Source organism: Cyprinodon tularosa, unplaced genomic scaffold (assembly GCF_016077235.1).
Source record: "Cyprinodon tularosa strain WSP-4 unplaced genomic scaffold, ASM1607723v1 ctg7, whole genome shotgun sequence".
In the NCBI taxonomy this organism is placed as follows: Eukaryota; Metazoa; Chordata; class Actinopteri; order Cyprinodontiformes; family Cyprinodontidae; genus Cyprinodon; species Cyprinodon tularosa.
This window is the reverse complement of record NW_024039451.1, coordinates 2,059,173-2,075,984: the sequence shown is the minus strand read 5'-3', so window position 1 is coordinate 2,075,984 and position 16,812 is coordinate 2,059,173. Positions and strand designations below refer to the sequence as shown.

The 16,812-nt window shown below is 34.8% G+C and overlaps 1 protein-coding gene across 2 annotated transcripts in view; it reads right to left on the bottom strand.

Moving 5' to 3' along the window:
- The window catches only part of lrrtm4l1 (leucine rich repeat transmembrane neuronal 4 like 1), a 92,554-nt gene that overhangs the window by 31,964 nt on the left and 43,778 nt on the right, over positions 1-16,812 (bottom strand). The window lies entirely within an intron of this gene.

Genomic DNA, 16,812 nt, shown 5'->3' with positions numbered 1-16,812 from the left:
AGCTTTTTTATGATTTAGAAAATCCTGTGTGTACACGGTTAATATGATACCATGCTGTGCAATGGCAGTAGCTGTCATTGTAACAGAAGCAGAAGAGCACCACATTGTCAATGGCAAGGATCTAAGCAGTTGTCCTGTGATTTATTCAACTACTTACAGTACTGTAGATCCATTCTGTTACCAAAGGAGCAATGGCTCCATGTAATCATTGAGCTTTAGTGTCTACTTTCAGAGGTAGTTATGAGTGGTTTTGTTAACTAATCATAATGCAGCATTTTATTTTCATCAGCCAAAACTGTTGTATATAAAATAACTTCAATGTGACTAAAATTAATGAGTATATTTATCCAAAAGTCTAACACTAAAACTTACGAGGCTTCAAAAAACAACACTGTTCTCCTCGTTCAGCAGCTCCTTACTCACTTAACAAATGTTGTGCCATCAGCTGCATCTGCCCTCCCAACATTAATAAACTATACTTGGCTGAACAAAACTATCTGCAGAGTGTAAAATATTATTTTGTCTAACCTTCAAGATTTTATTTATTTCAGCTTTAGAAAGGTGATGCAAAAGGAATTATTAAATTATATCCAGATCCAGATTACTTTATCCTACTGTTTATTTCTCGACACAGACCCAAATGAAAAAAAGGCACGAAGACCTTCTTTGACTTTTTCTCTTTCACAGTTCCTCTGTTTCTATCAATCCAATTAGGCTTTAAATGTTTCCTTGTATTTTCATAAAAACATTTTCTCTATTTTTCTTATGATATTTTTAACATTCTAGTTTATCTTAAAGTTCTGGTTTGGCATTATAAGGCTGTTTTGAAGGTTTGTTGTGTATTGTTTTTCAAGCTCATATTAGGTTATTTTAAAATTTTAGTGGATTTCATGGGTAAAACTTTTATAAATTAAGTTTATTAATTGTTAATGAAGAGTTAAAATAACTGCTAATGTTTTAAAAACTTTCTTTTTAAAAAGAGTTTTGTTGGTGCTGCATCGGCCTGAGTATAGCTAAAAAATGTACTATCCCTGGGAAGTTTCATTGCCGTTATGTTAATAAAGGCTTTTTATTTTTAATTATTCAGAAAGTTGGATAACAATGCAGGATATATAAAATTATTATTATTATCTATTATTCTGAAGATAAAGAATATCTGTGTATTTGGATTTTTAATTAATCATCATTTATTAGTCAGCCTGAATTTTACATTTTAATATTTATAAATTCTTTTGAATAATAAACATGGAAAGGCTAAAGGCTCAAAATACAAAATCAAAAAGTACAATATCCCAAAAAAATGTATCTTGCATGCAGGGTGCAAGAAAGAAAGAATGAGCCAATTATTTTTTTAAACTGCAAGAATTTAAAACTATTTTCACCCCTGCTCTTTGTGGCATCCAAGCCAACTTTAATTCATTTTCAAAGGTTTTTCAGTATCTGTTAATCGTAATTATATTTATGGGCTAAATCATAATGTTCGCAAACTCTCACTAGAGTGTGTGTGGGTGTTGTGTGCGTCTATAATGAGTGCACACTCTTTTATATGCACTCCTTACATAGTGCATATAAGAGTGTGCATTATAGAAAACTACACAGTACAGTATGCTGAACATGCAAACCCCCTGTGGTCGAACTTGTTATGGCAGCATCATCCTATTTGAATGTTGTCTGATAGTAAGATGGGTAAATGACAATAAAGCACAACCGTGAACAAAAAGCCTGTAATAGATAAATGCATGTGTCTGGAACTCGGGTTCACAGCCAGAGTCTCAATGAAATTGTTCAACCCTAACCCTAAACATATTTCTGTGCTAAAAAGTATAATCCACACCTGAATTAGTCGAAAATCTGAGGCAACATTTCAAAATGAATTAGCAAAGATGTTCTTGATCCTGTCCAGTTGTGTTATACCTTCAAGAAGAAAAGGAAAAAATGTTGATGCATACTGGCGGAGACATACCTAAAAACAGTTGTAATTGCATAATAGAGTGAGACTGCAATCCCCTACAATTCCTTTTTAAACATCAATATTTGCACTAAAATATTTTTCTGTCCTGATTTGTGGACAATAAGATCTAAAGAGAAGCGTCATTTCCTGGTCAGACCCTGTAATTCAGTGGAATGGTGGAGTCAGAGTGAAACATGTACAAGAGGGGTCACTCCAGTGGCTGGAAGTTGGAGGGGATTTCGCTGGGAGTTGCAGGGAAGTGGGCTAGCATTTGGCTGGTGTTTGGCTGGGAAGGGCCATTTTGAATGGCTGCTATTGTACATGGTTTTAAAGAGTTTGGCCAGTTGAGATGAGCTCAGAATGAATTCATGAAGTCTACTTCAGCAGATTATATATCCGTCACCTCTGGGAGGCCACCAATTGGGCATCTCTGTCATTGTCTAGAAACCAATCAGCCACAGGCACCTGCAGACTCATATGTACATAAGTTGACAATGCCAGTTGTAACAGATTTATCAAAATTCAAAAAAGCTACAGAAGCCTTGAAGTCCCTGCAGTACACCTTTCTCATGCAATAAATATATGACTTATACTGTATGTACAGTATGGTGATAAACTCTATAAAAACCTGCTGTTTATGAAAACATTTATGAACTGAAAGGAAGCAATTTTAAAACATTATTAATAGGAGCCTTTTCCATTCTCTCCTATGTGTTTACCATCTCAACTTAGATATCTTGTAGATTACATACAGTAGGCTGGTCTCTTTAGTTTAATTGTGTTGTCAAGACAAAATGAAATATTTGTTCCTGCATCCTCTACGCTTTTCAGTACATGAATGTACATGAGCTTTGAAGTTATTAAAAACATGGCAGAATGAGGTATTTCTGTGTTGTTGTTTTTTTTTTTTTTTCAGAGTGAACAAGTAAAGGTGGGTGGGTAGATGCCACCGTTATCTGAAGATAAAGTGTACAGTGACTGCCAAAGCCTGCAGCAAGAGGAACAAGGAACAAGGAAGGAAGGGGGGCAAGTAGCAGATCAGAAAATTAAATTTAGATCAAAAGAGGGGGTGGATTTTATGTAAGGTTCCACTGAGGTCTTTTCCCCTTTTCTGTTGAAGTCACACATGTGGACAAATGAAAAACACATAAGCTATTAAAAGTATGTCTTATTATAACTTCTCTCCGTTTTTAGTCATGTTATCCTGTAACACAGATGATCCTTGTTTGCCTAAGCTGCAGGGCTAAGGCAAGCTCCGGATGCAGCTAATAATATGAACTCACCAAGGTTTGGTTTCAAGTATGTGTGACTATATTTCAGTGTGGGAGACAGGGAGGAACGCCTGGAGCAAAAAAAAAAAAGAGCAATCTAACAACTTTTGAGTCCATGAATCATCATTCCGTCCACCCTCAGTGGGTTACTGTTTGGAGAATGACCCAGCAGTCGAGGGAAGAGGGCATGAAATTGGCCCTCTGAGGAAGTGAAGTGGTTGCGCTGTAGAGACAGAAGCAGCTCCCAGGGCTTTTGCCGGTTCTGAGGTCTGTCCGTATGGCTTTTCTAACCTTTGACTCTTTTAAATCAATACAAGTAAAGATTTTTTTTTTTAAAGCTAGAAAACAGATGTTGAATTTCAATGAAAGTAAATTATATTCTAGTGTTTAAAATGGTGTGTTTAGCTAAATGAGGTATTGCCTGACATAATAGAATATATAAAATCTTATAAACACATATAAAAACATATAAAAAAAAATGTTTTATGGCTTGTTTGTGTCTTATCCCGATATAGAAAAGACTGCTTACTTCGCCAACAGCCTCTATATGAAGGATGAGTCTCATTGTAACAGAAACTAGCAATTTTGAGCAAGAATTTTAATAAAAAGGTTAGGAAAGGAAAAACAACGGTGGTAGGAAAAGGTAAATTGTTGATTCTGATGAAGTTGGTTTTAAAAGTTTTTAGTGTCCAAAGTCAAATGTTAGAGCACTTCATACCTTACTCTAGAAACAAACTTTATTGACACACTGGAAAAATGATGTAGAAATAAGTAAAAAATATCTTAAATTAATTGTATCTACCATTAATTTAAGTAGGTAAATGAGATAGTTTGCCAATGGAATGAGTATTTTTACTCTTAAAATAAGATAATTAGATAATATGCACTTGAAATAAGACAATGCAATTGTATTTTCTTATTTTAAATGTAAATTGTCTTGTTCCATTGGCAAAATGTCTCTTTTACCTCCTTAATCCAAGAACAAATGCACTTATTAAAAAAAAAAAAAAAAAAAGACTAATCTAGATTTCGATTGTTTTCAGTGCATGTTAATTTCATTTAGGGCTTGGTACTTGGCTGCACAATGACATATTAGTAGTAATATTGTCATACCTGGCAGAAAGATCCCAGAATCATATCCCTTTCTGTGTGTTTCCTCAGTGCATGACTGGTTCCTCCCAGTCAAAATCTTTGTCTGTTAACTGGTCTGTCTAAACTGCCCTTACTGTAGTTATGAGTGTGTTCACCTGTCGTTGTTGTCCTTTGTGTCTCTGTGATGCTATTCCAGGATGGACCTTGCCTCTCACTGCTGTTGGTGGACACCACCTTAATTACTCTACATGGCGCAGTGGATGTAGGAGATTAATAGATATATTTGGCCTCAGTTTAGAGTGCAAAAGGTAAAATTTGCCTCCCGTAGCCTCAAATTCAAACTTCTTTCCCCTTTGATGTCACATTTAAGTTCTACAATTATCTGTAAAACAAACAAATATATCTGGGAGTAAAACATTACGATGTTTAAATGTATTTTAGCTAATAAATTTAGGACCTTTTGATTTACTCTTAGCACATAGCTTTCTTTGGCAGGAATTTATCAGTGCTTGTAATATTTGCCCATGATGCCCTGCAGAAGTTCATTACACATTTGTCCAACTCCAGTTGTCCAGGTCACTATCCTGCAACTTTGAGCTGTAACACAGCTCTGCTGTGTTACAGCTGAATCAAATAATTAGATCATTAACAGGACTATGGAGAACTTTGACTGCAAGGGGAGGCAATTCAGCCTTTTGGTTCAGTTGTGGTGGACCAGAGACATAGCATATAAAGGTTGGAGGATACGGGGCCCTCAGGACTTAAGTTTGACAGCCTTGTTCTATTAGATTGTGAGGACTTTGCCCTTTAGAGGGTCCCACATATTTCTTAGATTGCCTGGCTATTCTGATGTTTAATTTCCTTTAAATAAAGCAATACTTTTGTTAATTTTGATAAACAAAACTCAGGAAAAAACTAAGTAAAAGGTATTGACATTTTTTTTATATCCTTAAAATTTTGAAAAGATTTCAGAAAATCTTTTTACAATTTATAAGTTCACGGGTGTGGAGAAAAGATTTATGTCACATAAAAGGTGAAAAAAAACATTCAGAATTTATTTACCAAGAGCTATTTTTCAAGTAACCTAATTCTAAAAATGTAACCAGTGTATCTAGACATCTTAGATGGGCCTCCTATTAATCATTTTAATCCTGCTTGGTATCCCTATTGCCTAAAAGGCAGTTATTTTAATTAGGAATTCATAGGGAATGGTGAAATGAAATGTATTAAATTACTATTATATGACTTTTACTTTTTGAATCCACTTAAAAGGATTTTTCATTTCCTTCCTCTAATAATTAAAAGCAGTGCAACATTTTACTCCAGTAACAGTAAAAGTCCATAGTTTTAAAGCTGCATGCTTTTTTTTGTCAGTGAAGGGCTTCTATTGACAATAATTACTGAGTCTTTAAAAACTTTAGCTTGCACAATCACAAAGTTTAGGTTTTCAATAATCTATGACCAAAGAGGATTTCACAATGCACAATGTCTTTAAGAAAGTATGAGATGGAGAAAGCAGAAAGAGAGCAAATAAAATAACCAGAAGTTGGCGTGTGAGACCTCTGATGAGGCATATTGTGTTTTTCTTTTTCTCCTGAGTACACCTTCCTTTGCTTAATCTCCTAATAGTTCTGATGAGTTAGAGGGGAGCGGGAGCAGAAAATGAAAGTCTACTGCTAAATGGTTTTTAGAGCAATGCCTGTCAAGTGGAACAGGACTGAAGGGAAAAGTAGCTGGGGGCTCATGCAAAGGGAGCAAATGCAGCCCCTCTATGCAAGTTTTTTTCTTTTTCTTTTTTTACTCTGCAAAGCTGTTTGGGAAGAAGGGCTTGGTTATGGTTACAGTTTAGTGTCTTCCAGCTGTACGTGGGGAATTTATGAAAACACCAAAGAGTAATAGTTAACTGCCAATACACTGTTTTTATTTTTATCTCATAAGAAACATACATGAGTTATTTCTAAAGGCTTTCTAATTAGGTTACTTATGGTAGATTTTTGCTCTTGCAGAAGTGTTATTACCCCTTTTAAAGTTCTCATATTTTGTTACATTAACATTTCCACCACAAAACATTTAGTATTTCTATTTAAGAACAAAACAAACTGGTACATAGTTGTCAAGTGGAAAGAAAATGTTTTGCTTTTTAAAACAGATAAAATACTTCATAATGAGGTTCCAGCCAAACAATTTTTCTTTACACACTGCATATTAGTCTGCCGGTATTAGATTACAGATTCTTAAAACAATGAATAAATAAATAAATATAGTCCAGTTTACCCTGATAACCTTAAATCATACACAACTAGTAGCCTTTAAAATCTCAGTGTAAACACAATTATTTCGTGAAGGTCTCACCGGCATTATGGAGAATGAACAATACAAAATTGTGGAGAATATTAAAAACTTAACAATGGCTTAACCCAAAATGTGTATTGTAGTCATTTACATGTAAGTATTGTAATTACTGTAAATATTGTGCTTATCATTTTCCTTGTTTAGTAAATCGATTAAGATTTTCTTGCTGAGCCAATTAGAATATTTACTTGTAAATGATTAATATACAAATTGTAGGTTAAGTCAATGTTAATTTTCTTTCAGTCACTATAACAATCATTGAAAATATCACAGAGCTCTGGTCAATCAAGAATCTGATAATGAAGAAAGGATGACAAAGCTGCCAGGTGCATCCTCTATTCATGAAAACCATGGGGGAGCTGCAGAGATCCACAGCTCAGGTGGGAACAGCTGCAAGTCAATTATTAGTCCAGAATTCACCACATTTGTTTTGGTGACAAAAGATAAACAAAAATATGGAGAAGCGGATTCAAAAGTTTTCAACACAAAACAACAAGAAAGTATTTACATTAAATGCATTTGAATGAATATTTAACGATTTTTCACAGAATTTAGAGAAATGTGTCAAAAATATGTTTTCTTCATTAACACTAATTAACAGTGACAAATGTGAAACTTCTTTATCTAGAAATTCTAATAGCTATAATAATTTTTAAATTGAGTATGATCCTCTAAAGGCTTTGAGCTGAATTTTGCTTGATAGAAGTAACAACCCCCCATAAAATAAATAAATAATGTAAAACAGAATAGTTTAGTAGCAATGCTATGATTACCCACTGCATGTAAATTAGTGCCCTGCAAACACAACCAGTGACATATTTCATTGCAGTCTGCCCACAGCTGTGAATTCACTTATTCTGTATTTTAATAAAATGTGTAGGTGTCAATAATAATGTGCTCACATTTTCCAACACAAGATGTGAATAAATAGGAACACTGCTGATTGTTACAGTGTGCCAGAAAGTCTAAGCAATATTCATTTATGATGGTTACCTCTACTTTTCATACAGCAATCAGTTGGTATCAATGGAATGAAACAGTATGTTTTAGCTAACTGGATAAACCAGACAATTAGATAAAAATTTTCAGCCTTAATATTTGAATGTCTTGCAAATCCATTCATATCGATTAAAATCTTAAATATTGGTGGTACCTGATCTTATTTAAGGGTACCTTAATAAAGTAGTGAAGAGGAAGTAGGACTAGTCATTTATTGTTTATCTTCCCCTTCTAACTTATGCACTCCTTTAAATTGGCCTAATATATAAGCCACACTTATGTGTCTAGTCTTAACATATGACAATATGAAAAAGTTTGGAAGGGTGAAATATGTCTTTGTGAGTCAAACTGAAAATAATCACATATAGGATTAGTTCAGTGTATTTAAATGTCTGCTTTCTATTGTATTCATTACATTTTTACATTTTTTTTTCTGTTAGATTTTTTCGCATAGTAAAAGCTAAATATAGAACAGTGAGCTCAACTGTGATCCTCTGTTTGTGGGTTTAACATGGTTCACCGGTGTTGAACAGAAATACATCTTCAAAACATTCAACTTGTTTTTATTTGTGATTGACTTTCTTGTGATTGTTGGTGACAGCTCTATACAGAGCGAGCTTTAATGTAAGCAACACAGCCAGATGAATCCTGAAGACCTAGATTTGAAAATGTCAAATGGCATAACAACACAAGATACATGTGTGAAATGCTTAAGTGAGACATCCTGACAGCTGCATCAGCTGCAGAAAAAGGCAGCTTTAAAGTCTGTGTGATAAATATACTTCTATCGATCTAGCTATATGTCTGTCTATCTATCTATCATAACAATAAGTAATACATTAGAAATTATTTTATTTGGGGCTTATTTTCTAAGACTGAATGTACCTTTTCCAAACTAGCACCTCTATTCTGCTAAGAAAAAAACATACTAAACATAGACCCTTATTTCTCTAAGAAGTTTGTTTTACATTGTAATTTTGTAATATTCCAGGATAAGAAATAAAAAAATACATTGTTCATTGCCTGTAAGCAGCATGTTATTATAATTAAAGGCTAAGTAAAGGCTAAAAACATACACCTTAGTAAAATAATTTAATAAAAATAAATTCCCCATAGTAATATATAACAATATTAAAAAAAAACAACAAAAAAAACACATTGTTACCTTTAACCATTAGTCATAAAGAAAAAAACGTTTTTCTGTTTTTTCATGTCCAGTTCTGGTCAGAATCATGCATTGGCACTTTGTGACAACAACCATCATTATTTGGCAATTCATTAATGATCAAAATTAAACCTACAGCCTGACTAAATACATATAAATGTCATGATCTTGGCACATGACTGGTTTTATGACTGGTTTTATTACTCATTACTCATTCACCTGTCTAGCTCTGACCAGGTTCTCATCGTTGCTCATCTGATCGCCCTGCATCAGCTTCTATTTAACCAGCCCTCTAGCCAGTCATCAGTTGCAGATTATTCTTGAGCCTTTGGTGAGAGTGCTCTAGCATACCTGATTGTTTCTGATTGCCTGATCCTGACCCATTCTGCCTTTGGACCTCTCAGCCTCCCTGTTCCCGTTCTGATCTGTCTGCCTGACCTGTCTTAGGACTCCTGCTGGATTCTACGTGTTGACTGAACCTGGATCTGCTTCGTGACACCGACCTGGATTTCCCTTTGGTACCTCTTCGGATCTCTGATCTCCTGTCCCGGACTCCTGAACCTCTTCATCCCTGGCTCCGACTTCCCTCTGGGTTGTCCTGCTTTCCTATGTCTGCTTGGACCTGATCTACCAGTTCTGGAGTCTTCAAGGTTTCAGAGTCTGTAACTCTCTGGGCAGCATTCGCCGCGTCATGTTGGCAGCCATCCGGCTAAAATCCACCTCTGGGCACAGACTGAACTTTAAGAGCACAGGTTCATGCCTTAGATACCCAAGCTGCTCACTACAGATTTGTTGTTTTTAAATAAATGTCCTGTCTTTATGTCTCTGTCTAAATACTGGGTCCTCTGTTATGAGCCCAGACAATAAATGTAATTCATCAAGCTGTATATTGCTCACTCACATGTTTGAGCTATTTAAAGAACTTCCAGTCAGTCTTGGTAGATCATCAGGCCACTCTTCTAGGTGTGAGTTAATTTAAAGTGGCTTGTTTCCAGGAGTTGCTCATGGCTCATCTTTTTAATCCATATCTTGGGGTGAAAGGAGTTAAGATGAGGGCTTCAATAATGTTATTTAGGGTTTTCATTGTAAGCTGTTCAAACCCATCTTTTTTGGGTTTTTTTTATATTGTTTCGTTGCAACACCGGAAGTCTTCACTGTTCTACAATCTAACCCAAACTGTCTTCTACAGATGAGAAAAATGTGATTATGATGTTAATAAAAAATCCAAAAAGCACCTATGCTGTCGGTTTAAAAAAAAAAAAATCACCATCCATCAACTATAGTGGTAGCATTATCAGGAACCAGCACAAAGTTGGAGTACCTCTATTTTTTTTCCAAAATCTCCTAACCAACAGCCAAAGGATGTTACAGCTGGACCTTAATCCTAAACACACATTGCAACTTGTTTTAGAACAGATAAAGAAGCTAACAGCTTTCAACTAAAGCTCTACCTCATTTTCAAATACTTAATGCTAAAAGCCCAATGAAATGTTGCCTTTTACTGTCTCTACTGTCTCTAGTGTCTGACTTATACTTTAAGAATCCCATTGGGGTGAATTAACAACACAATACCACACTTGTGCTGGTCAATCAGCAGTGCTTGGACGATTTTTATGTGATTGGCCACGATTGGTGACCGAATGGTCATTATGAAAATTACCAATATCAAGCGGCAGTCATTGTGATGCTGATTACTTTTTTTTCTTAGTATCTCTCTCCTGCGCTTGGTCCATGTTTATTTTACCCAGAGATAGATATGGCCAAAAAAAAAAAGTATCATGACATAAACCGGTTATATCACTTGATTTCGATAATTTTTTAGTTGTTTTTTTTATCATAACATATATTGATATTGACTTATTGCCCAGCCCTTAATAGCGTAAAACAAAAATGAAATATGCTTTTTGGTTTGCAGGTCTAAACTCTACTTACAGCACACTGCAAGGCACTGTAATTCTGACACTTTTCTCTCAGATCCAGAACCAATTCTGTCGGCATTGTTCTTGTCTACATCACTAAATTCATACACCCTGTTCCCTTTCCTGATTTTAACATTAATTTGGAACTGTCTGTTATATCCCATCAACTGGCAGCTACCATGATGAAAATTTAACAGGTGTTTTTACCTCACTTGTCAGCCATCATCATGTTATGCCAAATCTCTTAACATCATCATTGCATTTTCCTTTCCTCTCTGTTTCCTTTCCAAATTCCCCCGGAAGATACCAGCTTTAAACATTCATTTTATGCATCATGAAGTGTAACTGAACAAAGTTTAAGAATTTTTGGTCAAATCAGTTTGCTGTCAGCAAAGCAGCACATATCAGGATTCATGAGGGGTTTGGGGCTTCCTGTTCCTCCTGCCCTAAAAATCTTTTAGTTATGAAGTAAAAGTGGAAGTGAACAGTAAACTGCCTCTTGCTGTGCTCATACACAGTTCTGCGTCAGTCTTTTTCAAAACCTCTCCGAAGTCTTTCCGCAGCGGGGGAAATGTGTTCTGCTGGCTTTTGTTCCCCCACATTGCCATCCACGGGGATTGATGGTGCTGCGCTGAGCCATAATGAAAAGCCACAAAGCCAGCTGCGCAGACCTGCAAAATGGAACTTTCATCAAACTAAACAAGGCTGGCGCCAGCTTCTCAATTATTTAAGATGTGAAATAAGCAACGGCGTGGAATGTTTTTGAATCAATGACTTTGACACCCATCAGTGATGTTAAAAGGCGAAAATTTTATTCAGAAGATAAGATATTATGGCTTATGGTTATGTAGAGCGAGACAATGCTACAACACTGATTGCTACTGAAATGTCAGAACACTCCCTGTTTCGCCCTGACAAATTGCATAGAGCTGAGTAACACATCAGGCATAAAACTATACAGACAGAAGCCTCAAACCTGAACTGCTCTCATTATTATAGTCATTACATGGTCAACTGAAACACTGGCAGTTTAAAAAGTTGTCAATAAAATTAAAGACCTTGATTCTGCATAATAAAAGCTCTGAGGTTTTAAATTTGATTTTACCATAACTAAAATATATTCCTCCAAAAAAGAAGTATCAAGATGTGCATAGTTACAACTAAAAACTTCAAATTACTTTAGCTGCTCTTTATGTCCCAGGTCATCACAATTATGTAGTTCATGAAAAGTTAAAGAGTATTTTTAGGCACATTATGATTTCATACTAAATTAAGTTTAAATTGAATTGGTCTTTCTGAAACAATATAGGAACACAACAGCTGAATGCATAAACAAATGTATAAACATAAACATTCCTAATTAGCTTCAGCACTAGGAATATTTTTGCACTGTAATTATTGATGTTGCCTTAAAAAAAAAAAACTCTTTTAAATGAGAAACCACCTTGACAATTCAGGCACTGATTGGTTGATTAGCTGCTCTTTTATGAATCCTTTATCTCACAGCCTGGAGCGGAAATCGGTGGTTTTATTGAAAAAATCTCTCAGAGAGGATCAGCCATTCGGCTAATGTTAGCTGTATAAGTCTAAAGAAACAAATCTTCTCTCATATTTATCACTATGTTTTTGATATGTTAATATATTGATTATGGATTGATAGTTTTCTCTGCAACAGCAATTTCCCCTTACCTGAAAATGACTGGATGCTTTATGAGAGTCAAGTGGTTGCATTTTGCCAGCCTTACACTGAAAACGGAACATGAGGCAGTTATTAGTGATGTGAGTTCCTCTGCCTTTTTATTCAAAATCTGGCCACTGCAAGCTTGACAAAATTTCACAGAAAATATATACAGTCTGTGCCATCAGCTAGGTCAGTCTCACAGAAGGTTTTTATATTCAAAAGAAAATATACAGTATATACTGTAAGAGGAACCGACATTATGTAAAATATACACTTAATTCAGGGTTAATGAGTGAAACAGTTTGATGTATTCATGCCTATATTAATGTAGGCATGTGGCTATATGTTTTCTTTTTACAATTTTACTTAATTTCTGATGTTAAAGGTACAGAGCTGATAACAATAAAATAGATTTATTTACTGGAAAGGTTGCTTAAATATGCCAATGTGCTACTATGGTTACAAATGCAAGTGAGCATATAAGAACTTGGTTGAAAGTGATTATTTTAAATGTGATCTAACTTTTAATCATATGTGAGATTCCAAGACTGCATTTTTGGGCCAAAAAAAAGTAAAAAAATTCTCTCCTATACATATTTTCTAATATTGGTGTGGAAAACATCCCCAAAAAATACTACATGGTACCATTTCAATAATAATTTTACTATTGTGTCTCAAAACTACAATGGCATTCTTCTCCCAAATGTCAGTAGATTGAATTAAATCTAAATTGTTATTGAACCACTACGCTGTCAATCTTTGGAAATGGAAAAAAAAAAAAAACATCTTACAATTGGGATGAAAGGACTCTTAAAAGTTTTGGATACATCTGAATTATTTTGAGTGCACCAGCAAAAAACAAATAAAAATAGCAGTTTTTATGCTAAAATAATCAAGGAGGCTGGATTTTTACTACAATTTATTTGGTTTATTTTTGCAACCCTAATGGTAAAGTGGACTGAAACCACCCCTGCATCTCACCTGTGTGTTATATACATGCTGTAGCTGTAAAAGCCTCAGAAGTTTGTTAAAGAACATCTGTAAAAAGGCCTACACAATCAAGACCGATGAATACAAAAGACAGGAAAAGAGTATAGAGGAAGATTTGGTTTTAAATTGTGATTTAGAGCTTTGAGGATCTAACACATCATTGCACAATCTGAAAATAGAGAGAAAATTGTGCAACTGGCAACAAATCATTACTAAGTTCAACAGCCAAGAAGCCATGGCAAATCTGTAGGGGGGCAGAGACCTACAGCACAGGTAAGAAAATATGTGGAGAGGAAAACTATCATCATTGACTCCACAAATCTTTTACTAAAGAGTGGCAAAATAAAAGCCATTGAACATTAAAGCAGAGTCATAGTTTTGAACAGCCCATTCAAAGTTAAATTAAACTGAAATTAAATATAGAAATTAGGGAAAAACCTGAAACAATCCTGCCTCAAGTCTGGGCTTGATGCATTTTGCAAAAAAGAATGAAAACATTTAAAAGGTTTAGATGTGAAACTCGTAGAGATGCACGCACAACAGTAAAAAAAAAAAAAGTTGATGAGGAGAAATGAAAAAAAAAAAGATTTTCTGTTGCAAAAAATAACTAATTTGATGTAGTTTCTTCCATTTTCTTCGCAAAAGGCCACTAGTTTTTTTTTTTAGTTTTGTGTGTTTGTAGCATAAAATAATTCCAATCAAAAAATGTTTTTTTGTGCATTTATCTTATTTTTTTTTTTTTTGCTTAACTGTTGAAAAGCGCCTCTAGTTTAAGCCCCAGTGAGCTTTCAAATGCTCACTCAACTTTGAAATGAGAGGTTTATGCACTGAAGCCTCACTGTAATATCCCTCTGAATGTAAGTGTCAACAGACTGTTCTTGTGGACACAATCTGATTATGTGCAAAGCATTCATTCTGCCATGTACTTTGCTGTTTCTCCCTTCATCCTATATTTTTCTCTTTGCAACCTTTGGCATTTGTAAAGGCATACATTTAAGACATTTATGCTAACATTTAGTCTGGACATTAATTCAAATTGAAGAGGCAAAGTTTTCCTGTCCGGTGTGGAGAAGAACATTGCAATGGTGCCTCCTTTACAACCATGAAACGATAATAAAAAGTGACCATATTCAAAGCCAATTTAAAGTACTACATCAACATCTACAAACACTACATAATTTTTTATTTTTTATTTTTTAGCTTCAAAGCTTTCTTTGCTTCTCTCTATACAGATTTTTCCTTTTTTTTCCTAGTAAAGCAAGTTTGGCTGTAAATGGTGGTTTAAATCGACATATAACCCCATTTATGCTAACCGCAAACAGTAGATATGTACAAAGCAGGTGAAGACTTTATGTATCTTAACTATAAGCACAGGCTGTACTGTGCTTACTTTAGTACTTTAGTAACTTCAAAAACAGGTGCCAAACTTTAAATGTAGCCTTGACTTTCTATAATGTATAGGTGTTGAAATTAATACATACAATTCTCATAATTGGTTAAAAATCCCTCACCAAATTGCAGAGAACTTGGTCATAAACACGGCCCTGGCATAACTCTGACAACAGGATATCTTTTTGGGGCAAAATGATGGGTTTCCCTTATTTAATGAATCCAGCTTTTACTCGAATTTTTTGACATTTTTTGTAGCTTTCAGGTTGGGGCTACTTCAGGAGCTGTTTTTTAATTGTTGTCTTTCTCAAAAGGCCAATTTGTTCAGTCAACTAATTGCTCTCTGAGGGGTTGGAGAGCTGGGTGAACTCTTAGTAAGTACCAGGTTCCCATAGGGTGAAGCAGCCCCTCGGTATGATGCTACCACCATAATGATTGGCAGTATACTTCTCATTTGTATATAAATGTGACTTTTACACTTTTAAACGCACCATATGTCTCATCGCTGCAGCAAAACAACGTAGTATATTTGTTGTGTGAACATAAAATAATGGTGGTGTTAGAAATTATTCCAAGAGTCTGGAACAGTCTACCCAGGTCAGATGGCTGAACGTTTGGACACTGTTTGGTTTTCCAAGTTGGTAAAGATCAAAAACACTAAAAATAGAATTGACATGAAAAACGTTCCTTTCTAGAATGGTTTTACAAAAGCCTGGATCTCAACCATGTAGGCATTAGGTTGATGCTGCCTTCCAACATGTTCAATGACAGGAAACAGAATATTTTACATTGGCTCCACTATTTCTGGCAAAAGTGGTCAAAAATTCAGCAAGAATCATTAAGGACATTTTTTATTTCAATACTGAGTAGTTTCTTTGCAGTTTGGTTAGGGATAGGGACAATCAGATGTAATAATTGAGCTATGTATATGTTTTGGTTTTTAAATAAGTATCTGTTAAGTTGTTCCACACTAAATAAAGAACATCTAAAATGACTCCTCAAAGCAAAAAACAAATTACATTTACTTCTAAAGAAGTAGCAAATGAACTTTGGAAGATTGACGTTTAGTCTCCATTGATGGCACGTTGGATCCTAAATGGTTTCCAAGCAACTAAACTCACCACTCATTCAAGGCTTGACCACAAAGACTTCATCCAATTTCCTGTATACTGTACCAGAACTTAGTTTTTTTTGTTGTTGTTTTTTTAAAGTCAGTAGCATGTTTTCTGTAATATGGAAAATCTGAATAGGCCTCAGAAAATAGCCAGAGATGCAAACAGAACATCTGCAAAACACAAGTCCACACATCTTCAGAGTATGGGATAAAGCACATAAACCAACCAAAAAAAACAACAACCAACCAACCAAAAAAAAAAAAAAAAAAAAACATGCTCACTTGGAGAAGGGACAAAACATTAGTCAGACAGCGTCCAATTATTCACAGATTTTTTTAAATTAGAAGATAACAGAGCACTTGTATTTTAAATTTATTATATAGTAAAAGGAAAATACTGTATCTATGCCAAATTATAATTGTGGTCATTTAGCAAACGCCAAATTACCCATCTCCATAGCAGGTTTAGATTTCATTTTATCTATAGGCTTCTTCTGGTTGGCAGTAATACTTAGTAATTAATGACCTTAGCAATCCCCCCAGATTTACAAAAAGGTTGGGGTCATAGAACAAAATCAAGATCTGCAACCAGGTTGAATAACTTTGGATCTAACTATAGGTGCATGTAGGTAAATTTAGAATTTCATCAAAAATGCATTTTCAATAAATGTCAATTAAACATTTTGAAAGACAAATGCTGATCTAAAGAAAACCCAACATTCAGTTTCAGTTCACATCAGTAAAAAATGAAATGATTTCTGTAGACATGTTGTAGATTGAATAAAAATGTTGGTGACTACTAAAGAAGCTGGGTGTATAATGAGCGCTGAATGCAAGCATAGTTACAGAAAGCTGAGTGAAAACAAAACATAATTGGTGGAAAACAGTA